At 44.3% G+C, this 23,797-nt stretch overlaps 4 non-coding genes and 7 pseudogenes across 4 annotated transcripts; all 11 read right to left on the reverse strand.

Moving 5' to 3' along the window:
- Positions 1-5,257: 5,257 nt before the first annotated feature.
- LOC141223074 (U2 spliceosomal RNA) lies at positions 5,258-5,487 on the reverse strand (annotated as a pseudogene).
- A 760-nt stretch (positions 5,488-6,247) lies between these two features.
- On the reverse strand, positions 6,248-6,339 carry LOC141223089 (U2 spliceosomal RNA; annotated as a pseudogene).
- Positions 6,340-7,454: 1,115 nt separating this feature from the next.
- Positions 7,455-7,645, reverse strand: LOC141222951 (U2 spliceosomal RNA). The gene has a single exon (XR_012290667.1). It is a non-coding gene; the product is annotated as a U2 spliceosomal RNA (small nuclear RNA).
- A 1,115-nt stretch (positions 7,646-8,760) lies between these two features.
- LOC141222952 (U2 spliceosomal RNA) lies at positions 8,761-8,951 on the reverse strand. The gene has a single exon (XR_012290668.1). It is a non-coding gene; the product is annotated as a U2 spliceosomal RNA (small nuclear RNA).
- A 1,115-nt stretch (positions 8,952-10,066) lies between these two features.
- On the reverse strand, positions 10,067-10,288 carry LOC141223070 (U2 spliceosomal RNA; annotated as a pseudogene).
- Positions 10,289-11,048: 760 nt separating this feature from the next.
- LOC141223090 (U2 spliceosomal RNA) lies at positions 11,049-11,140 on the reverse strand (annotated as a pseudogene).
- A 1,115-nt stretch (positions 11,141-12,255) lies between these two features.
- LOC141222954 (U2 spliceosomal RNA) lies at positions 12,256-12,446 on the reverse strand. The gene has a single exon (XR_012290670.1). It is a non-coding gene; the product is annotated as a U2 spliceosomal RNA (small nuclear RNA).
- A 1,109-nt stretch (positions 12,447-13,555) lies between these two features.
- On the reverse strand, positions 13,556-13,746 carry LOC141222955 (U2 spliceosomal RNA). The gene has a single exon (XR_012290671.1). It is a non-coding gene; the product is annotated as a U2 spliceosomal RNA (small nuclear RNA).
- Positions 13,747-14,861: 1,115 nt separating this feature from the next.
- On the reverse strand, positions 14,862-15,034 carry LOC141223052 (U2 spliceosomal RNA; annotated as a pseudogene).
- Positions 15,035-21,859: 6,825 nt separating this feature from the next.
- Positions 21,860-22,088, reverse strand: LOC141223073 (U2 spliceosomal RNA; annotated as a pseudogene).
- Positions 22,089-22,848: 760 nt separating this feature from the next.
- Positions 22,849-22,940, reverse strand: LOC141223091 (U2 spliceosomal RNA; annotated as a pseudogene).
- Positions 22,941-23,797: the final 857 nt, after the last annotated feature.

Below are 23,797 nucleotides of genomic sequence, written 5' to 3' on the forward strand. Positions count from 1 at the left end.
AGTCTCCTCATGTTCCACATACATATTTTCGTATTTACTTTCTGTGTAACTGTTTCCCAACTATTATAACCATCATTATTTTCAGTGAATGATATACCTAAAATGGAAATGGATTCGGAGACATTAATTGGTACATCACGTAAAATCATCCCCCCAACACTTAAAATGTTACACTTATTAAAATTGATTTTAAAACCAGAAGCTAGACAAAAGGATTGCACTTGATGGAGAGTGGCCGTAAGTGATGGTGCATCTGTACACAAGACCGCCACGTCATCCATGTAGCCTACAACCTTGGCCTCCAAACCACCGCTTCCAGGCAGAGGGACACCGCATATCTGTTTATTTTGGCGTATTGCACATAACATTGGTTCCAGTGCACAGATAAACAGTAGGGGGGACAGAGGGCATCCCTGTTTCACCCCTGACCGTAAAAATACCTCTTGTGTCTTAAAACCATTCACTAAAATCTTACTTGTACAATCCTTGTAAAATGCTTTAAGCGATAGTAAAAACCCTTCTGGTATGCCCATTTTCTCTAAAACTTTAAAAAGATAAAAGTGTGAGACACGGTCAAATGCTTTTTCAAAATCAATAGAAAAAATCGCCATTTTCCCCTTTCTGTCTTTCACATTCTCAATACAGTCTTTCACTAAATTCAGATTGTCCCATATACTGCGCCCCGGCACCCCACACACTTGATTAGAATGAATAACTTTGCTGATGACTTCTTTTAGACGATTTGCACAAATTTTAGCCATTATTTTATAGTCACAATTTAAAAGTGTTATTGGTCTCCAGTTTTCTAATTTTGATTTATCGCCTTTTTTGTATAGGAGGGAGACTTCACCTTTCTTCCAGGAATTTAATAAAACCTTATTATTAAAAACCTCAGTAAACAAATAAAACAAATCATCTTTTAAAATATCATAAAAACATACATAAAATTCTATTGGGATGCCATCAGGACCAGGGACCTTTCCAGTTTTAAAACTTTTAATAGTTTTTAACACTTCTTGTTCCGTTAAAACTTGGGATAAAAACTCTTGGGATGCGGGATCTAAAACAGCTGTTAGTCCTTGCAGCGAATCATCCATTAATTTATTATCTATATTTTTTCCATTAAAAAGATTAGAAAAAAAAAACCTCAACTTTACCCAGCATATTTTTTATATTATTCTCACCATCTATATGGTCAATTATCACGTTTTCTTTTTTATTTTTCCTAAAAAAATATCTGGAACACTTTTCATTTTCTTCTATATGTTGTACTCTAGAACGAAAAATGATCTCTTTTCCTTTTTGTTCTAGCCATTTTGAAATCTCTTCTTTTAAGTTTGAAATATCAACTTGTACATCTATCCCATTGTCTCTGAGCTTAAATAATGTTTGTAGGCGGGTATTTAAAATTCTATATTCTTCATATTTTTCTTTGGCTCTACATATACTCTTTTTAATAAAAAAGTCTTTTATTTTTACTTTCATTCTATCCCACCATACACTCATAGTCTCATTTGTTTTTTTCCCTTTTCTACATTTCCTATAAAACTCAATAAAATCTGATAAAATCTGCGGGTCGGTTAAAAGGGATACGTTCATTTTCCAGCTTTTCTTACCACATTTTTTGTTGTCATTTACTTTTATGGTAAAGGATAAAAGTTTATGGTCTGAAAATATATTAGTTAAAACTTCACATTTGGCAGGTATTGTTTTATCTGAACCAAAAATAAAATCAATCCTAGAGCTACAATTAGCATTGCTCCAAGTGAAACCGGCGTCCTCTGGGCTGTCACTATGACACTCTTTATATATGTCTATCAATTTAGCATCTTTGACTATATCATGTAGCATACCTGAGGTTTTATCGTAGTTCCTGCTTACAGAGCTGGAGCGCCGGTTTTCACCTTTTAAAACACAGTTAAAATCCCCTGCTAAGATAAAAGGTTCAGAGTTATTAATAAATAATGGTAAAAGATCAAGCATTTCGGCTCTTTCATTTTTCTCTGGAGATCCATAAAAATTTAAAAACTGCCATCTAATACCATCAATAAAAGCTTTCACTAATAAAATACGACCTGGTAAAATTTCCTGAATAAAATCAATTAAAACGTTCCCTTTAAAAAGTATGGCTACACCCGCTGATCCTGCAGCATTCGATCCGGACCAGACAGATGGCCCACACTTCCACTCATCTTTATATTTTTGATATGACATTTCATGTGGGATATTACATTCTTGCAGAAAAAATACAGATGCAGTAAAACACGTAAAAAAATTAAAAAGAGCAGTTCTTCTCGTGTTAGATTTTATGCCTCTCACGTTGAGGGAAATACCTTTGAGTTCAGCCATCATTAGAAAATGTAGAAATTTTACTTAGGTAACTAAGAGCAACGGATTTACCTGTCCGATGAACCTGATCAGACCACTGGGCTTGCGCCTCCCTCCTCATCTGATAGTATCGTCACGAGAGTCTCCGTGGAGGAGGAAAGATTACCACATTTATATAAACCCGACGCTACACTGGCATAGCTCGGAGGGCTGGCTGGCAGAACCCGCTGGGTCTCCATTGGCTGGCCATGCAGTTGCTCATCAGGTGGGTCCCCGAGGGGTTCCGCCGCCCCTGTTTGACCTGTAGAAGGTCGTCCTATAGGAGGAGGTTGCGCACAAGGCAGAGCCTCTGACTCTTCAGAGGCAGCAAGATCCCGGTCCCCACCTGTAGCAGCGGAGACCGAAACCCCTGAGGGTCCAGCGTCCACGTCCCCTTCTGGAGAAGTGTCCATCTGTTCACCTCCTGCTGCCTCCTCCGAACCACCCTTTTTCTTTTTCTTAGGACCCACCTTTATCCACTCAGCGCCCTCAGCACTAGGAGACCCAGACTGGGCATGGGCTTCTGTGTCGGCCTTTTGCCGGTCCCTTTTGACCTTACCAGTAGTGCCCTTCTGCTCCTTCTCAGCCCTCCTTTTGGACTCCCGCAGGTCCTGCAGCCAGGTTTTGGGATTTGGTATTTTACCTGTCATAGACTCTGGAGACACTTCACTATTTGGTACGCCCTTATTGTCTCCAGAGGCTCCAGGTTGTTGTTCCTCCTCCTGAGGGGTGGTCTCATCTTTTGGTCCTTGGTCGGACGTCTTGGACTTTCCCTTTTGCTCATCTTCCCGAAATCTGTGAGGGCAAGAAAAATAAAAGTGACCTGGATGGAGTCTGGCAAAAACTACATTTCTTTTCCTTAGGGCATTCTTTTGTCTCATGTTCTTCACTAGCACAATTTCTACATGATACATTACAGTTTTCTTTTGAATGACCATAGCGCCCACAATTTCTGCAATATACTGGCATCCCAGAAAAGAAGAAATCCCCATTTGTTTGTCCAATTTTAAAACGGGCAGGGGGAAGCCGTATACCACCTGGTGTATTTGGATCTCTTATACACTTCACAAGAAATTTCCACTTAGATGTCCATATGTTATATTCATTAAGTATCTTCCCAATACATTTAACACTTTTAAAATAAATTGCTAAAAATGACATAATTTCTGGAGCAGAAACAAAAGGCGAAAATACTTTTACGACAACAAGTCTTACCTCATCCAGGACGTGCTCAACAATTTGTATCCCTTTCAGAACAGGACTATTTTCAACTTTTTTTAACTTTTCTAGAACATCTCTGAAAATACCTTCTCCGGTGAATGTGATGTCATAGTCACCTCTTCTAGGATAATCCTGGATGGACAGAATTTCATTCCTCTGCACGCCAAGAAGGTTCCTGAGCACGTCCTGGACTACATACCCTAATTTCCTCATATCCGAGCCACCCGCCGTGAAGTGAACTCGGATAGAGTTTTTTAGCCTCGCATAAAGAGGCACGAGGTTAGGGTCAACCTCCATGGAAACCGCAACAAGGTTGCAAATTGCAGCCGCTTGCAATCTGCGCTCCCAGTGTTCTTGCAGCGAAAGACACCTGGAAGCTGGGGGATCGCAACACGTTACCCTGGGACTAAGCCCTCTCCCTAATAGCAGCAAGCAGGCTAAGTCCACCAAAGTGGACGATCCTGCCAGGCCAAGGAGAGGGGTACCCGAGTACCCTTCAACTACAATCTCCTGCAATAAAGCACTTGATCGTAGCCAAAAGGCCGAGAAGCGATAACCAGAATTGGTTTCAAACTACGGAGCCACTCAAGGATCCTGAAAAGTCCATTTGTGGAGATGAGCTCCTGGACTCCCGTTAAGAAGACATGTTGTCAACCTCTAGATCCCTTACATGCCTGCACTTTTCGGCTTGCTGCTGCTGCAATCCACGCGTTTTAGATCTGCATAACTCCACCTCTTTAAACACAGCACCTTCACCCCCTGCTGTTCCCACCCGCCTCAACACCGTTGGAAGGGAGGAGAACCAATTAAGGCGGGGGGTGGGGTGGAACGAGCAGCTGTCTACCCTTAGCAGGAGGGCTCCTGATTACATACCTCTCCTGCTGCTGCTGCTGCTGGCTGTCCAGCAGCAGACTGAAGGTGGCTGCTGCTGTGCACAGGTATATAAAGGCTCAGAGCCTATTATGACACGCGCAGCCAGCGTTCCATTGCCACATTCCATCTACTGCAGGCAGGATACCTGGCTGGCTGAATGTCGCTGAGAAGCTCACAGAGACCGCCATAAGCAACAGTTTAACAGAATGCCACAGACTAATCAACCAAACTTTTTGGGTTGGGTTCTCTTTTATAGTCTGCAGGCATTAAATGAAAGAAGTCAGTGTTCCAGCAGAAGGAGACAACGTTTCAGAAAAGGCATTGTAGCAAACCAAAAAAGAAATTTTAAGCGCAGCAGAGTAACCAGCGCACATACCTGTTAGCTCAGGTGAGTTTAAAAGGCTGCTGTTGATAACAAGGGCATTTGCTAAATAGATGGTGTGTGTGCAACAATATACTGAAAGGTCAATTATATTGTGCAGCTTATCTCACCACCTGTAGTTATTTAGGTGAAAGCTCCAAAATGCTTGCCTAATATGTCTGTTTATCCAAAAGGAAGTAAAAAGGGAGAGCTAGAAAGATAGCATTGCATCACATTACATGGCAATGCAATGCACAGTTGCTGAAGTTGAACCAAAATGAGCTTGTAATCTGGCTTCTGCAACTTTGAACATGAAAAATCCAATGAGGAGAAGAAAAGCAAAGCCAAAGAGTCCATCCCAAAATCCGACAAACAAGCAAAATGAACAAAAAACATTGAATTCAATTCTTTCTGATTTTAGAAACTGCATTAAAGAAGGGGTGCACCGGTCCTGGAGATACTGCAATACCAGGTCAATGCGTGGAGTGGACAGAGCAAGCTCTTTTTCCATCTCCCTGTTCTAAAAATCCATTTAATATATGGTCCCCAGATAGGGGACGTATCAGATATTAAACTGATAAGAACAGATTTTTTTTTTTTTTTTTTTTCTTTTTTTTTTTTTTAGCCCGAATTCGTGTACAAAACCCGAGTGCGCTTAAAAAAGTGACAAGTGCCACAAAAAAAGTGCACTAGGATGCTGGTCTTCTTGAAACCCTCTCCAAAAGGAGAAGGGTCCCCCAAACCATTCCCCGTCCCTCCGAGCCAAAAGGCCACAGCGAGGAACAGGGACAAAAAGCCACCTCCAGCCGAAGCCAGAGGCGACCCAATCTTACCCCCAGCACCTGCCCGAGTTCTCACCCGAGCAAGGCACTGGGAGCCAAAGACTGTGCTCCCCTCCCGGAAGAGGGGAGCCAACAACGCTCTCCTCCCGAAAGAGGAGAGCCAGGGGGGTTCAGGGGGGAGCGGAACCTGATGGCCACACACTCCCCCCCTAGACCTGCCAAGAGAGGAACCCGTAAGGGAACCGCATCCCGACAAAATCCTAGTAGGACGTGACACACGTGAATAAGTGGACACACAGTGACAAAGAAATTAAATAAATAGTGAAGGTTTCACAGTATAATACTGCCCGGACCTTCGACCGGGAATTGAAAAATTCCCCATCCTAAGGCCAGAAGGCCCGGAATAAGGGTGTGTGCGAAGAAAGAAAATTTGAAGTGCTTGTGCAAATGTGCCATAAACTCAAGTGGGGTTCCCAATCCCAGTGAGTTAAGGCACCCCAGGGTCACCACTCCTGGGGCACTTCACACTTCGGGCTTTCGATCTTCCCCGGCCCAATGGCGTCGATCCTGGGGGGCCATGCTTTCCACCAGATGACTATATTAGCCACCTGGCGTACTAACAAGCGCCTAAACCCCAGTGTGCATAATGTATCAATCTACTAGGGCGGCCAACATCCAAAACCGCCTTTTCAAAAGATACTACACTTGATCTTAGCCAAAAGGCCGAGAAGCGATAACCAGAATTGGTTTCAAATTACGGAGCCACCCAAGGATCCTGAAAAGTCCATTTGTGGAGATGAGCTCCTGGACTCCCGTTAAGAAGACATGTTGTCAACCTCTAGATCCCTTACATGCCTGCACTTTTCGGCTTGCTGCTGCTGCAATCCACGCGTTTTAGATCTGCATAACTCCACCTCTTTAAACACAGCACCTTCACCCCCTGCTGTTCCCACCCGCCTCAACACCGTTGGAAGGGAGGAGAACCAATTAAGGCGGGGGGTGGGGTGGAACGAGCAGCTGTCTACCCTTAGCAGGAGGGCTCCTGATTACATACCTCTCCTGCTGCTGCTGCTGCTGGCTGTCCAGCAGCAGACTGAAGGTGGCTGCTGCTGTGCACAGGTATATAAAGGCTCAGAGCCTATTATGACACGCGCAGCCAGCGTTCCATTGCCACATTCCATCTACTGCAGGCAGGATACCTGGCTGGCTGAATGTCGCTGAGAAGCTCACAGAGACCGCCATAAGCAACAGTTTAACAGAATGCCACAGACTAATCAACCAAACTTTTTGGGTTGGGTTCTCTTTTATAGTCTGCAGGCATTAAATGAAAGAAGTCAGTGTTCCAGCAGAAGGAGACAACGTTTCAGAAAAGGCATTGTAGCAAACCAAAAAAGAAATTTTAAGCGCAGCAGAGTAACCAGCGCACATACCTGTTAGCTCAGGTGAGTTTAAAAGGCTGCTGTTGATAACAAGGGCATTTGCTAAATAGATGGTGTGTGTGCAACAATATACTGAAAGGTCAATTATATTGTGCAGCTTATCTCACCACCTGTAGTTATTTAGGTGAAAGCTCCAAAATGCTTGCCTAATATGTCTGTTTATCCAAAAGGAAGTAAAAAGGGAGAGCTAGAAAGATAGCATTGCATCACATTACATGGCAATGCAATGCACAGTTGCTGAAGTTGAACCAAAATGAGCTTGTAATCTGGCTTCTGCAACTTTGAACATGAAAAATCCAATGAGGAGAAGAAAAGCAAAGCCAAAGAGTCCATCCCAAAATCCGACAAACAAGCAAAATGAACAAAAAACATTGAATTCAATTCTTTCTGATTTTAGAAACTGCATTAAAGAAGGGGTGCACCGGTCCTGGAGATACTGCAATACCAGGTCAATGCGTGGAGTGGACAGAGCAAGCTCTTTTTCCATCTCCCTGTTCTAAAAATCCATTTAATATATGGTCCCCAGATAGGGGACGTATCAGATATTAAACTGATAAGAACAGATACTACACTTGATCTTAGCCAAAAGGCCGAGAAGCGATAACCAGAATTGGTTTCAAACTACGGAGCCACCCAAGGATCCTGAAAAGTCCATTTGTGGAGATGAGCTCCTGGACTCCCGTTAAGAAGACATGTTGTCAACCTCTAGATCCCTTACATGCCTGCACTTTTCGGCTTGCTGCTGCTGCAATCCACGCGTTTTAGATCTGCATAACTCCACCTCTTTAAACACAGCACCTTCACCCCCTGCTGTTCCCACCCGCCTCAACACCGTTGGAAGGGAGGAGAACCAATTAAGGCGGGGGGTGGGGTGGAACGAGCAGCTGTCTACCCTTAGCAGGAGGGCTCCTGATTACATACCTCTCCTGCTGCTGCTGCTGCTGGCTGTCCAGCAGCAGACTGAAGGTGGCTGCTGCTGTGCACAGGTATATAAAGGCTCAGAGCCTATTATGACACGCGCAGCCAGCGTTCCATTGCCACATTCCATCTACTGCAGGCAGGATACCTGGCTGGCTGAATGTCGCTGAGAAGCTCACAGAGACCGCCATAAGCAACAGTTTAACAGAATGCCACAGACTAATCAACCAAACTTTTTGGGTTGGGTTCTCTTTTATAGTCTGCAGGCATTAAATGAAAGAAGTCAGTGTTCCAGCAGAAGGAGACAACGTTTCAGAAAAGGCATTGTAGCAAACCAAAAAAGAAATTTTAAGCGCAGCAGAGTAACCAGCGCACATACCTGTTAGCTCAGGTGAGTTTAAAAGGCTGCTGTTGATAACAAGGGCATTTGCTAAATAGATGGTGTGTGTGCAACAATATACTGAAAGGTCAATTATATTGTGCAGCTTATCTCACCACCTGTAGTTATTTAGGTGAAAGCTCCAAAATGCTTGCCTAATATGTCTGTTTATCCAAAAGGAAGTAAAAAGGGAGAGCTAGAAAGATAGCATTGCATCACATTACATGGCAATGCAATGCACAGTTGCTGAAGTTGAACCAAAATGAGCTTGTAATCTGGCTTCTGCAACTTTGAACATGAAAAATCCAATGAGGAGAAGAAAAGCAAAGCCAAAGAGTCCATCCCAAAATCCGACAAACAAGCAAAATGAACAAAAAACATTGAATTCAATTCTTTCTGATTTTAGAAACTGCATTAAAGAAGGGGTGCACCGGTCCTGGAGATACTGCAATACCAGGTCAATGCGTGGAGTGGACAGAGCAAGCTCTTTTTCCATCTCCCTGTTCTAAAAATCCATTTAATATATGGTCCCCAGATAGGGGACGTATCAGATATTAAACTGATAAGAACAGATACTACACTTGATCTTAGCCAAAAGGCCGAGAAGCGATAACCAGAATTGGTTTCAAACTACGGAGCCACCCAAGGATCCTGAAAAGTCCATTTGTGGAGATGAGCTCCTGGACTCCCGTTAAGAAGACATGTTGTCAACCTCTAGATCCCTTACATGCCTGCACTTTTCGGCTTGCTGCTGCTGCAATCCACGCGTTTTAGATCTGCATAACTCCACCTCTTTAAACACAGCACCTTCACCCCCTGCTGTTCCCACCCGCCTCAACACCGTTGGAAGGGAGGAGAACCAATTAAGGCGGGGGGTGGGGTGGAACGAGCAGCTGTCTACCCTTAGCAGGAGGGCTCCTGATTACATACCTCTCCTGCTGCTGCTGCTGCTGGCTGTCCAGCAGCAGACTGAAGGTGGCTGCTGCTGTGCACAGGTATATAAAGGCTCAGAGCCTATTATGACACGCGCAGCCAGCGTTCCATTGCCACATTCCATCTACTGCAGGCAGGATACCTGGCTGGCTGAATGTCGCTGAGAAGCTCACAGAGACCGCCATAAGCAACAGTTTAACAGAATGCCACAGACTAATCAACCAAACTTTTTGGGTTGGGTTCTCTTTTATAGTCTGCAGGCATTAAATGAAAGAAGTCAGTGTTCCAGCAGAAGGAGACAACGTTTCAGAAAAGGCATTGTAGCAAACCAAAAAAGAAATTTTAAGCGCAGCAGAGTAACCAGCGCACATACCTGTTAGCTCAGGTGAGTTTAAAAGGCTGCTGTTGATAACAAGGGCATTTGCTAAATAGATGGTGTGTGTGCAACAATATACTGAAAGGTCAATTATATTGTGCAGCTTATCTCACCACCTGTAGTTATTTAGGTGAAAGCTCCAAAATGCTTGCCTAATATGTCTGTTTATCCAAAAGGAAGTAAAAAGGGAGAGCTAGAAAGGTAGCATTGCATCACATTACATGGCAATGCAATGCACAGTTGCTGAAGTTGAGCCAAAATGAGCTTGTAATCTGGCTTCTGCAACTTTGAACATGAAAAATCCAATGAGGAGAAGAAAAGCAAAGCCAAAGAGTCCATCCCAAAATCCGACAAACAAGCAAAATGAACAAAAAACATTGAATTCAATTCTTTCTGATTTTAGAAACTGCATTAAAGAAGGGGTGCACCGGTCCTGGAGATACTGCAATACCAGGTCAATGCGTGGAGTGGACAGAGCAAGCTCTTTTTCCATCTCCCTGTTCTAAAAATCCATTTAATATATGGTCCCCAGATAGGGGACGTATCAGATATTAAACTGATAAGAACAGATTTTTTTTTTTTCTTTTTTTTTTTTTTAGCCCGAATTCGTGTACAAAACCCGAGTGCGCTTAAAAAAGTGACAAGTGCCACAAAAAAAGTGCACTAGGATGCTGGTCTTCTTGAAACCCTCTCCAAAAGGAGAAGGGTCCCCCAAACCATTCCCCGTCCCTCCGAGCCAAAAGGCCACAGCGAGGAACAGGGACAAAAAGCCACCTCCAGCCGAAGCCAGAGGCGACCCAATCTTACCCCCAGCACCTGCCCGAGTTCTCACCCGAGCAAGGCACTGGGAGCCAAAGACTGTGCTCCCCTCCCGGAAGAGGGGAGCCAACAACGCTCTCCTCCCGAAAGAGGAGAGCCAGGGGGGTTCAGGGGGGAGCGGAACCTGATGGCCACACACTCCCCCCCTAGACCTGCCAAGAGAGGAACCCGTAAGGGAACCGCATCCCGACAAAATCCTAGTAGGACGTGACACACGTGAATAAGTGGACACACAGTGACAAAGAAATTAAATAAATAGTGAAGGTTTCACAGTATAATACTGCCCGGACCTTCGACCGGGAATTGAAAAATTCCCCATCCTAAGGCCAGAAGGCCCGGAATAAGGGTGTGTGCGAAGAAAGAAAATTTGAAGTGCTTGTGCAAATGTGCCATAAACTCAAGTGGGGTTCCCAATCCCAGTGAGTTAAGGCACCCCAGGGTCACCACTCCTGGGGCACTTCACACTTCGGGCTTTCGATCTTCCCCGGCCCAATGGCGTCGATCCTGGGGGGCCATGCTTTCCACCAGATGACTATATTAGCCACCTGGCGTACTAACAAGCGCCTAAACCCCAGTGTGCATAATGTATCAATCTACTAGGGCGGCCAACATCCAAAACCGCCTTTTCAAAAGATACTACACTTGATCTTAGCCAAAAGGCCGAGAAGCGATAACCAGAATTGGTTTCAAACTACGGAGCCACCCAAGGATCCTGAAAAGTCCATTTGTGGAGATGAGCTCCTGGACTCCCGTTAAGAAGACATGTTGTCAACCTCTAGATCCCTTACATGCCTGCACTTTTCGGCTTGCTGCTGCTGCAATCCACGCGTTTTAGATCTGCATAACTCCACCTCTTTAAACACAGCACCTTCACCCCCTGCTGTTCCCACCCGCCTCAACACCGTTGGAAGGGAGGAGAACCAATTAAGGCGGGGGGTGGGGTGGAACGAGCAGCTGTCTACCCTTAGCAGGAGGGCTCCTGATTACATACCTCTCCTGCTGCTGCTGCTGCTGGCTGTCCAGCAGCAGACTGAAGGTGGCTGCTGCTGTGCACAGGTATATAAAGGCTCAGAGCCTATTATGACACGCGCAGCCAGCGTTCCATTGCCACATTCCATCTACTGCAGGCAGGATACCTGGCTGGCTGAATGTCGCTGAGAAGCTCACAGAGACCGCCATAAGCAACAGTTTAACAGAATGCCACAGACTAATCAACCAAACTTTTTGGGTTGGGTTCTCTTTTATAGTCTGCAGGCATTAAATGAAAGAAGTCAGTGTTCCAGCAGAAGGAGACAACGTTTCAGAAAAGGCATTGTAGCAAACCAAAAAAGAAATTTTAAGCGCAGCAGAGTAACCAGCGCACATACCTGTTAGCTCAGGTGAGTTTAAAAGGCTGCTGTTGATAACAAGGGCATTTGCTAAATAGATGGTGTGTGTGCAACAATATACTGAAAGGTCAATTATATTGTGCAGCTTATCTCACCACCTGTAGTTATTTAGGTGAAAGCTCCAAAATGCTTGCCTAATATGTCTGTTTATCCAAAAGGAAGTAAAAAGGGAGAGCTAGAAAGATAGCATTGCATCACATTACATGGCAATGCAATGCACAGTTGCTGAAGTTGAACCAAAATGAGCTTGTAATCTGGCTTCTGCAACTTTGAACATGAAAAATCCAATGAGGAGAAGAAAAGCAAAGCCAAAGAGTCCATCCCAAAATCCGACAAACAAGCAAAATGAACAAAAAACATTGAATTCAATTCTTTCTGATTTTAGAAACTGCATTAAAGAAGGGGTGCACCGGTCCTGGAGATACTGCAATACCAGGTCAATGCGTGGAGTGGACAGAGCAAGCTCTTTTTCCATCTCCCTGTTCTAAAAATCCATTTAATATATGGTCCCCAGATAGGGGACGTATCAGATATTAAACTGATAAGAACAGATACTACACTTGATCTTAGCCAAAAGGCCGAGAAGCGATAACCAGAATTGGTTTCAAACTACGGAGCCACCCAAGGATCCTGAAAAGTCCATTTGTGGAGATGAGCTCCTGGACTCCCGTTAAGAAGACATGTTGTCAACCTCTAGATCCCTTACATGCCTGCACTTTTCGGCTTGCTGCTGCTGCAATCCACGCGTTTTAGATCTGCATAACTCCACCTCTTTAAACACAGCACCTTCACCCCCTGCTGTTCCCACCCGCCTCAACACCGTTGGAAGGGAGGAGAACCAATTAAGGCGGGGGGTGGGGTGGAACGAGCAGCTGTCTACCCTTAGCAGGAGGGCTCCTGATTACATACCTCTCCTGCTGCTGCTGGCTGTCCAGCAGCAGACTGAAGGTGGCTGCTGCTGTGCACAGGTATATAAAGGCTCAGAGCCTATTATGACACGCGCAGCCAGCGTTCCATTGCCACATTCCATCTACTGCAGGCAGGATACCTGGCTGGCTGAATGTCGCTGAGAAGCTCACAGAGACCGCCATAAGCAACAGTTTAACAGAATGCCACAGACTAATCAACCAAACTTTTTGGGTTGGGTTCTCTTTTATAGTCTGCAGGCATTAAATGAAAGAAGTCAGTGTTCCAGCAGAAGGAGACAACGTTTCAGAAAAGGCATTGTAGCAAACCAAAAAAGAAATTTTAAGCGCAGCAGAGTAACCAGCGCACATACCTGTTAGCTCAGGTGAGTTTAAAAGGCTGCTGTTGATAACAAGGGCATTTGCTAAATAGATGGTGTGTGTGCAACAATATACTGAAAGGTCAATTATATTGTGCAGCTTATCTCACCACCTGTAGTTATTTAGGTGAAAGCTCCAAAATGCTTGCCTAATATGTCTGTTTATCCAAAAGGAAGTAAAAAGGGAGAGCTAGAAAGATAGCATTGCATCACATTATATGGCAATGCAATGCACAGTTGCTGAAGTTGAACCAAAATGAGCTTGTAATCTGGCTTCTGCAACTTTGAACATGAAAAATCCAATGAGGAGAAGAAAAGCAAAGCCAAAGAGTCCATCCCAAAATCCGACAAACAAGCAAAATGAACAAAAAACATTGAATTCAATTCTTTCTGATTTTAGAAACTGCATTAAAGAAGGGGTGCACCGGTCCTGGAGATACTGCAATACCAGGTCAATGCGTGGAGTGGACAGAGCAAGCTCTTTTTCCATCTCCCTGTTCTAAAAATCCATTTAATATATGGTCCCCAGATAGGGGACGTATCAGATATTAAACTGATAAGAACAGATACTACACTTGATCTTAGCCAAAAGGCCGAGAAGCGATAACCAGAATTGGTTTCAAACTACGGAGCCACCCAAGGATCCTGAAAAGTCCATTTGTGGAGATGAGCTCCTGGACTCCCGTTAAGAAGACATGTTGTCAACCTCTAGATCCCTTACATGCCTGCACTTTTCGGCTTGCTGCTGCTGCAATCCACGCGTTTTAGATCTGCATAACTCCACCTCTTTAAACACAGCACCTTCACCCCCTGCTGTTCCCACCCGCCTCAACACCGTTGGAAGGGAGGAGAACCAATTAAGGCGGGGGGTGGGGTGGAACGAGCAGCTGTCTACCCTTAGCAGGAGGGCTCCTGATTACATACCTCTCCTGCTGCTGCTGCTGCTGGCTGTCCAGCAGCAGACTGAAGGTGGCTGCTGCTGTGCACAGGTATATAAAGGCTCAGAGCCTATTATGACACGCGCAGCCAGCGTTCCATTGCCACATTCCATCTACTGCAGGCAGGATACCTGGCTGGCTGAATGTCGCTGAGAAGCTCACAGAGACCGCCATAAGCAACAGTTTAACAGAATGCCACAGACTAATCAACCAAACTTTTTGGGTTGGGTTCTCTTTTATAGTCTGCAGGCATTAAATGAAAGAAGTCAGTGTTCCAGCAGAAGGAGACAACGTTTCAGAAAAGGCATTGTAGCAAACCAAAAAAGAAATTTTAAGCGCAGCAGAGTAACCAGCGCACATACCTGTTAGCTCAGGTGAGTTTAAAAGGCTGCTGTTGATAACAAGGGCATTTGCTAAATAGATGGTGTGTGTGCAACAATATACTGAAAGGTCAATTATATTGTGCAGCTTATCTCACCACCTGTAGTTATTTAGGTGAAAGCTCCAAAATGCTTGCCTAATATGTCTGTTTATCCAAAAGGAAGTAAAAAGGGAGAGCTAGAAAGATAGCATTGCATCACATTACATGGCAATGCAATGCACAGTTGCTGAAGTTGAACCAAAATGAGCTTGTAATCTGGCTTCTGCAACTTTGAACATGAAAAATCCAATGAGGAGAAGAAAAGCAAAGCCAAAGAGTCCATCCCAAAATCCGACAAACAAGCAAAATGAACAAAAAACATTGAATTCAATTCTTTCTGATTTTAGAAACTGCATTAAAGAAGGGGTGCACCGGTCCTGGAGATACTGCAATACCAGGTCAATGCGTGGAGTGGACAGAGCAAGCTCTTTTTCCATCTCCCTGTTCTAAAAATCCATTTAATATATGGTCCCCAGATAGGGGACGTATCAGATATTAAACTGATAAGAACAGATCCGTTTTCAAACAAGCTTTATTTAAATCAGACATACATCATAAATTACAAACAAATCACAAAGACTTGAATAAAATATGACATAAAACAAATACAAGGTCAGATTTAAAAAGCGCATAAAAGCATAAAAAGCATAAAACACAGTTTTGCATATAATTTGCATAAATAAATACATATGTCAAATGCAAACACCATAGCTTTTTAACTTTATCTTTTTACAATCAGGTAGTATGAAAACTTTTCACAAAGAACATATCCGATACAATATTTGAAACAAATCACAAATACTGGAATAAAATATGACATAAAACTAATACAGAGTCAGAATTAAAATGCACTTAAAAGCATAAAAAGCATAAAACACAGTTTTGCATATAATTTACATAAATAAATACATATTCCAAATTTGCAAACACCATAGCTTTTTTGCTTCATTGATTCCCATCTTTTTACAATCTCTCAGGTAGTATGTAAACATTTCACAAAGAGCAAGCCCAATACAATCTTTGACAGGAATAAATTCACGTTTAAACAATAATATATTGCGCACTTTCCATAAAGCTTCTTTTAAACAGTTTATTATAAGCCATGCGACTCGTGCTTGTTTCATGGTTGGGCATTTAATTATCCCATATATTATAATGTCACAATTAAGGGTTTGTATACCACATATCCATTTTAGGAGGGTGCCCACCGTCTGCCATAGCTCTTGTGTGTAGGGGCAATCCCACAGTAAATGAAACACTGACTCGTTTGGGGCGCATCTTTCTCTGGGACATCTAGCACTAGCCACCAGCCCCCTATGATGCTGAAAAGCTCTCGTAGGGAGACATTGGTGAACAACCTGCCAAGCTAAATCCTTTTGTGAGTTGCTAAGTGCAGGACAGGCCACGTTGTTCCACACTAGGCGGCACCTGGAGATGGAAAAATTAGACACATCCTCCATCTCCTCATGTCTCTTACAAATAACTGTTAACTTACGTTGATCAAATAAAAGCTGACGATCAACTTGGGTCAGATCATATTCTGAAATGACCTTCTCCAAGATCTTGTAATGCTTAGGGGGAGATAAGAGAAAAGGACAATTAACAGTCATACTGAAGTTCAACTTTCGGAAAAGAAACCCAGTTGTATATCTAAGAAAACAAGAGAAAGCCCCAACATTATTCAAGCTTTTGCAACAAAATACAAAAAACTTGATAAATAAAAACAATTTTAAATCAGGGAACCCTTTACCCCCATTTTTCTTGCTTTTACATACCACCTCCCTCCTCAATTTCTCCATTTTGGATCCCCACAGAAAATAAAACATGGGCTTCATAAGTCTTTTAAGATACAGAGAATTAGGGGGAAAAACCATAGCGGCATACAAAATGATAGGAAGCAAAACCATTTTAATTACAAGAATCTTGCCCTCCATTGTTAGTTTTCGAGTTTGCCATAAAGAGATCTTCTGATTTAATTTATTCAAAACCAAATCCCAGTTTTCAATACCATCATTAGCAGGATTAAACAAGACACCCAGGATCTTGATTCCTACTGTTTGTGTGGGAACCCTAGGCGGATCTGACTCCCATTGACCCATAATCATACAGTCACATTTATTTATATTCAACTTAAACCCAGACCCAGCACTAAAAATTTCAGTAATTAGAATTGCTCTGTTAATAGATGCTGAGCTAGTGCCATATACAGATATGTCATCCATATATCCAATGGCTTTAACTTGTTGTCCACCCCCACCCGGAATAAAAATGCCCCTAACCACCTTGTCCCGACGCAGCAGGCACAACAGTGGCTCAATGGAGCAGACAAATAAAAGTGGGGACATGGGGCAACCTTGTTTAACACCGGAAAGAAGCTCCACCTCTCTAGTTAAAAAACCATTGACTAAAATCCGGGCAGATGACTGTTTGTATAAAAGCGCAATTTTCTGAATAAAAGAATCAGGGAACCCCATCTTTCCCGTAACTTTAAAAAGATAAAAGTGGGAGACCCTATCAAACGCTTTCATAAAATCCAAAGATAAAATAGCTAGTGGCTGTTTTCTATCTTTTTGAAACCAGATAAGATCACGAATTAGGTTTAGATGCTCCCAGATTGATCTCCCGGGGACACCACACACCTGATCTGGATGAATTACATTTTTAATAACTGCTTTAAGACGACCAGCAACAACTTTAGCTAAAATCTTGTAGTCTGTATTTAATAGTGAAATAGGCCTCCAATTCTCCAACTTTGATTTATCACCTTTCTTAAAAATTAATGTAATCATACTTTTACGCCATGAATATGGTAATAAATCAGCCTTAGAGGCTTCACAAACTACTTGTATAAAATCCTCCTTAATTAGATCCCAAAAGCAAAGATAAAATTCAATAGGAAGGCCATCTGATCCAGGAGCCTTACCTTTATTAAAACTCTTAAGGGTCTCTTCAATTTCACTGGGTAAAAGTTCTTTAGCTAAAAAAATCTGGTCATCTTTATTTAAAAACTGGGATAAAACATTAAGATTCTCTGTAAAAGCAGGTTCATCAACATTTTTAATACTAAAAAGATCTCTATAAAAATTAGCAGTATGCTCTAAAATGCCCTCAGTGGAAGATTGTCCTTCTAGCTCAGTAATCACTTGTTTTTTGTCACTCATTTTTTTAAAGAAAAACCTTGAGCAGGTCTCACCCTCTTCCAAATATTTCACACGGGTATTAAATATAATTTCTTTACCCTTTTGTTCCAGGAATTTTTGGATTTCTGTCTGGATCTTGGCAATCTCATCATCCACACCAGGTACTCCCCACCCCTTAAGCTTAAGGAGAGTTTGCATCCTGACATTAAAATCTTTAAAACATTTCCTTTTTTCACGTGCCTTCCTTTTACCAATTTTAATAAAAAATTCTTTAATACGGGTTTTAACACACTCCCACCACCCCAACATACTCTGATTTGGGTGTTTCCGTCTTCTCCAACTCTCATACTTTGCATAAAACTCCGCCCTTACCAGTTCGTCTTCTAATAAGAGCACATTCAATTTCCACATACCTTTTCCAACTTTTGCTTCCTGTGGAGTTTGCAATACATTGTATAGTAATACATGATCAGAAAAAATATTTTCTATTAGACCAGCATTCTTAGGTTTAAAAACATCAGAAGAGGAAAAAATAAAATCAATATGAGATGACATCCCTCTACCCCTCCATGTATGCCCAGGGTCAGTAGGGTAGGACTTTCTCCAAGCATCTAATAATTTGAGGTCCGTTGTCAAATGTTTTAACAGACTGGATGTTTTGTCTGTTCTTCCATTAGTATCACCTCCACTCCTCCCCTCCCCCAACATGACACAGTTAAAATCCCCTCCCACTATCACAGGGGACGGACCTGATAAAAACAAAGGGATGACATTAAAAAGGGAAGCACGCTCATTTTTCTCTGGGGATGCATAAACATTAATAAGACGACAGGTAAAACCATTTAAAATAACATGAGTTGATAAGGCACGACCTGGAACTATTTCAGTGATGGATAAAACATTAACATTTTGACATTTGAATAAAATCCCAACCCCGGCAGCTTTATTTTCATTGGACCCTGACCAAATAGAGGGTCCTGCTGACCAGTCCATTTTTAAGTTGGGGTATGACAAATCGTGATCAATACCGCATTCTTGCAGGAAAAAAATGTCAAAGTTCAGAGTCATTAACCAAGCAAACAAAGCAGCCCGTCTAACAGGGCTCTTTAGGCTTCTCACATTTAGTGAGGCAACACGGATTTCTGCCATGTTAGGTGTTTTTTATTGATTCATTATACTCTGAATCTGAATCAATAATTTGTGACAGAGAAGGTGAAGGAAGGGATGACACAGTTCGTAAACTGTCCGTTTCATCTGAGTCCGTGAAATCCTCAATTAAGTTAGTCCCCTCTGGGCTGAGAATTTTTGCAGCACTAGATAGAAAGACTTTACGGGACATCTGAGGCAGGTTATGCTCCTCCTGCGCCTCTTCACGACTTCTCTTACCACTGGCGCTGAGATCCATCCGATCCTCCGAATCCACCCGATCCTCACCAGGCACTGCAGCAGGTGGAATACCCGCAGACCCTCCAGGAGCACCAAGGGACATCATCTCCGGAGCAGGATGACCATCAGGACCAGCAACAGGTTCACCAACCACTGCACGACCTCTATCATCCAGGCAGGCAACAGGACATCCATCAGGAATGGTTCCAGGACATCCATCTAGACTGGCATCAGGACATCCATCTGGACTGGCATCAGGGCATCCATCTGGGTTGGCATCAGGACATCCATCTGGATTGGCATCAGGGCATCCGTCTGGATTGGCATCAGGGCATCCATCTGGATTGGCATCAGGGCATCCGTCTGGACTGGCATCAGGGCAGACATCTGGTCCAACATCTGTGCTGGCATCAGCAGGGGTATCTGGATGGACATCTGGATTCGTACCAACAGCTCCAGATTTTCGCCTCTTTTTTGGTTCCCTCTCATTTCCGCTCTGAGAAGGTGCCATCTCCCCACCAGGTGAAACCTGGACCCCTGCAGGAGTAGGCAAAGGCGTGACCTCGGCTACAGAGGCCGGGTTTTTCCGCAAAGGTACCGACAGAGCATCGACTGAGTCAGACTGTTTTTGACCTTTAGTAAGGTCCACAAAGCTTTTTCTGGGGTCACCCGGGCTGACCCTGCTGGCATCAGCAGGAACTCCTGCGGAACTAGCCGCAGGCGCCCGAGAGCCACCACGAGACCTTGTCCGCATCGGACAATTACTGAACAGGTGAGTAGACATTCCGCACCCACTGCAGGTCTTACTGTTCTTACAGTCCTTTGAGGCATGACCCCATTGTCCACAGTTGTGGCACTGACTCATCCGCTCGTTCTTACAATCGCTCTGTATGTGACCAAGGTCACCACACCTACGACACCTGAATGGTTGTCCATCATAGAAGAGGTAGCCATGGTCTCTTCCCAGCACCACTGTGGAGGGGGGGTGCATAAGGCCTTCTACACCCCCAGGGTCAAGTCTGAAGCGTACCATAAAGCGTCGTTTCCCATTCCAGAAACCACTCCGACCTTTGACGTTCCCCGTAAATCTGACAGATGTACAATATCTGCTCAGAAAAAGCTCAATATCATCTGTGGACACATGGGGGTTAAACATGTATACCACAAGGGGAACGTCAACTCCGCCATAGAGACCCGTAAAAATCACTCCGTCCAACAGCTTGCTGTTACGGTGGCCCTTAACGCATTCGTAAAAGTGCTGGCAGGCAACCTTGGTCGAGAACGTGAGAATATATGTACTCTGCCCCTTCTCCTGCAGGCAGTAAACATCATGATCTTTCACGTTCAACAGATCTCTCAAAATCTGTACATAGAACTCACGGGGGTTGTCATATCCGACGTGGTTTGCTGGAACCTCGATACGCACCGAGTTCCTGATCTGGCCGGAGCCAGTGGAAAATTGAAATGAACAAGGCATCTCACCAAAGTGGCAAAGGCTTACCGTCACCACGGGCTCGGCCTTTCGCCTGGGGATCGCAACTTGTTGCCCGGGGACTAAGCCAGCTCCCTAATAGCAGCAGGGGGGTGAAGTCCCACCAAAAGGTGAGACGATCCCCCCAGGCCAAGGAGCCGGGTACCCCGGGCACCTCTCAGCCAAGACCAAGGCAGCAACCGTTAGATCACTGCACCTGATATCAGCCAAAAGGCCGAGAAGCGATAACCAGAATTGGTTTCAAACTACGGAGCCACCCAAGGATCCTGAAAAGTCCATTTGTGGAGATGAGCTCCTGGACTCCCGTTAAGAAGACATGTTGTCAACCTCTAGATCCCTTACATGCCTGCACTTTTCGGCTTGCTGCTGCTGCAATCCACGCGTTTTAGATCTGCATAACTCCACCTCTTTAAACACAGCACCTTCACCCCCTGCTGTTCCCACCCGCCTCAACACCGTTGGAAGGGAGGAGAACCAATTAAGGCGGGGGGTGGGGTGGAACGAGCAGCTGTCTACCCTTAGCAGGAGGGCTCCTGATTACATACCTCTCCTGCTGCTGCTGCTGCTGGCTGTCCAGCAGCAGACTGAAGGTGGCTGCTGCTGTGCACAGGTATATAAAGGCTCAGAGCCTATTATGACATGCGCAGCCAGCGTTCCATTGCCACATTCCATCTACTGCAGGCAGGATACCTGGCTGGCTGAATGTCGCTGAGAAGCTCACAGAGACCGCCATAAGCAACAGTTTAACAGAATGCCACAGACTAATCAACCAAACTTTTTGGGTTGGGTTCTCTTTTATAGTCTGCAGGCATTAAATGAAAGAAGTCAGTGTCCCAGCAGAAGGAGACAACGTTTCAGAAAAGGCATTGTAGCAAACCAAAAAAGAAATTTTAAGCGCAGCAGAGTAACCAGCGCACATACCTGTTAGCTCAGGTGAGTTTAAAAGGCTGCTGTTGATAACAAGGGCATTTGCTAAATAGATGGTGCGTGTGCAACAATATACTGAAAGGTCAATTATATTGTGCAGCTTATCTCACCACCTGTAGTTATTTAGGTGAAAGCTCCAAAATGCTTGCCTAATATGTCTGTTTATCCAAAAGGAAGTAAAAAGGGAGAGCTAGAAAGATAGCATTGCATCACATTACATGGCAATGCAATGCACAGTTGCTGAAGTTGAACCAAAATGAGCTTGTAATCTGGCTTCTGCAACTTTGAACATGAAAAATCCAATGAGGAGAAGAAAAGCAAAGCCAAAGAGTCCATCCCAAAATCCGACAAACAAGCAAAATGAACAAAAAACATTGAATTCAATTCTTTCTGATTTTAGAAACTGCATTAAAGAAGGGGTGCACCGGTCCTGGAGATACTGCAATACCAGGTCAATGCGTGGAGTGGACAGAGCAAGCTCTTTTTCCATCTCCCTGTTCTAAAAATCCATTTAATATATGGTCCCCAGATAGGGGACGTATCAGATATTAAACTGATAAGAACAGATTTTTTTTTTTTTTTTTTTCTTTTTTTTTTTTTTAGCCCGAATTCGTGTACAAAACCCGAGTGCGCTTAAAAAAGTGACAAGTGCCACAAAAAAAGTGCACTAGGATGCTGGTCTTCTTGAAACCCTCTCCAAAAGGAGAAGGGTCCCCCAAACCATTCCCCGTCCCTCCGAGCCAAAAGGCCACAGCGAGGAACAGGGACAAAAAGCCACCTCCAGCCGAAGCCAGAGGCGACCCAATCTTACCCCCAGCACCTGCCCGAGTTCTCACCCGAGCAAGGCACTGGGAGCCAAAGACTGTGCTCCCCTCCCGGAAGAGGGGAGCCAACAACGCTCTCCTCCCGAAAGAGGAGAGCCAGGGGGGTTCAGGGGGGAGCGGAACCTGATGGCCACACACTCCCCCCCTAGACCTGCCAAGAGAGGAACCCGTAAGGGAACCGCATCCCGACAAAATCCTAGTAGGACGTGACACACGTGAATAAGTGGACACACAGTGACAAAGAAATTAAATAAATAGTGAAGGTTTCACAGTATAATACTGCCCGGACCTTCGACCGGGAATTGAAAAATTCCCCATCCTAAGGCCAGAAGGCCCGGAATAAGGGTGTGTGCGAAGAAAGAAAATTTGAAGTGCTTGTGCAAATGTGCCATAAACTCAAGTGGGGTTCCCAATCCCAGTGAGTTAAGGCACCCCAGGGTCACCACTCCTGGGGCACTTCACACTTCGGGCTTTCGATCTTCCCCGGCCCAATGGCGTCGATCCTGGGGGGCCATGCTTTCCACCAGATGACTATATTAGCCACCTGGCGTACTAACAAGCGCCTAAACCCCAGTGTGCATAATGTATCAATCTACTAGGGCGGCCAACATCCAAAACCGCCTTTTCAAAAGATACTACACTTGATCTTAGCCAAAAGGCCGAGAAGCGATAACCAGAATTGGTTTCAAACTACGGAGCCACCCAAGGATCCTGAAAAGTCCATTTGTGGAGATGAGCTCCTGGACTCCCGTTAAGAAGACATGTTGTCAACCTCTAGATCCCTTACATGCCTGCACTTTTCGGCTTGCTGCTGCTGCAATCCACGCGTTTTAGATCTGCATAACTCCACCTCTTTAAACACAGCACCTTCACCCCCTGCTGTTCCCACCCGCCTCAACACCGTTGGAAGGGAGGAGAACCAATTAAGGCGGGGGGTGGGGTGGAACGAGCAGCTGTCTACCCTTAGCAGGAGGGCTCCTGATTACATACCTCTCCTGCTGCTGCTGCTGCTGGCTGTCCAGCAGCAGACTGAAGGTGGCTGCTGCTGTGCACAGGTATATAAAGGCTCAGAGCCTATTATGACACGCGCAGCCAGCGTTCCATTGCCACATTCCATCTACTGCAGGCAGGATACCTGGCTGGCTGAATGTCGCTGAGAAGCTCACAGAGACCGCCATAAGCAACAGTTTAACAGAATGCCACAGACTAATCAACCAAACTTTTTGGGTTGGGTTCTCTTTTATAGTCTGCAGGCATTAAATGAAAGAAGTCAGTGTTCCAGCAGAAGGAGACAACGTTTCAGAAAAGGCATTGTAGCAAACCAAAAAAGAAATTTTAAGCGCAGCAGAGTAACCAGCGCACATACCTGTTAGCTCAGGTGAGTTTAAAAGGCTGCTGTTGATAACAAGGGCATTTGCTAAATAGATGGTGTGTGTGCAACAATATACTGAAAGGTCAATTATATTGTGCAGCTTATCTCACCACCTGTAGTTATTTAGGTGAAAGCTCCAAAATGCTTGCCTAATAT

Source organism: Phyllobates terribilis, unplaced genomic scaffold (genome assembly GCF_046119375.1).
Source record: "Phyllobates terribilis strain yellow unplaced genomic scaffold, ASM4611937v1 Scaffold_366__1_contigs__length_1906876, whole genome shotgun sequence".
Lineage (NCBI taxonomy): Eukaryota > Metazoa > Chordata > Amphibia > Anura > Dendrobatidae > Phyllobates > Phyllobates terribilis.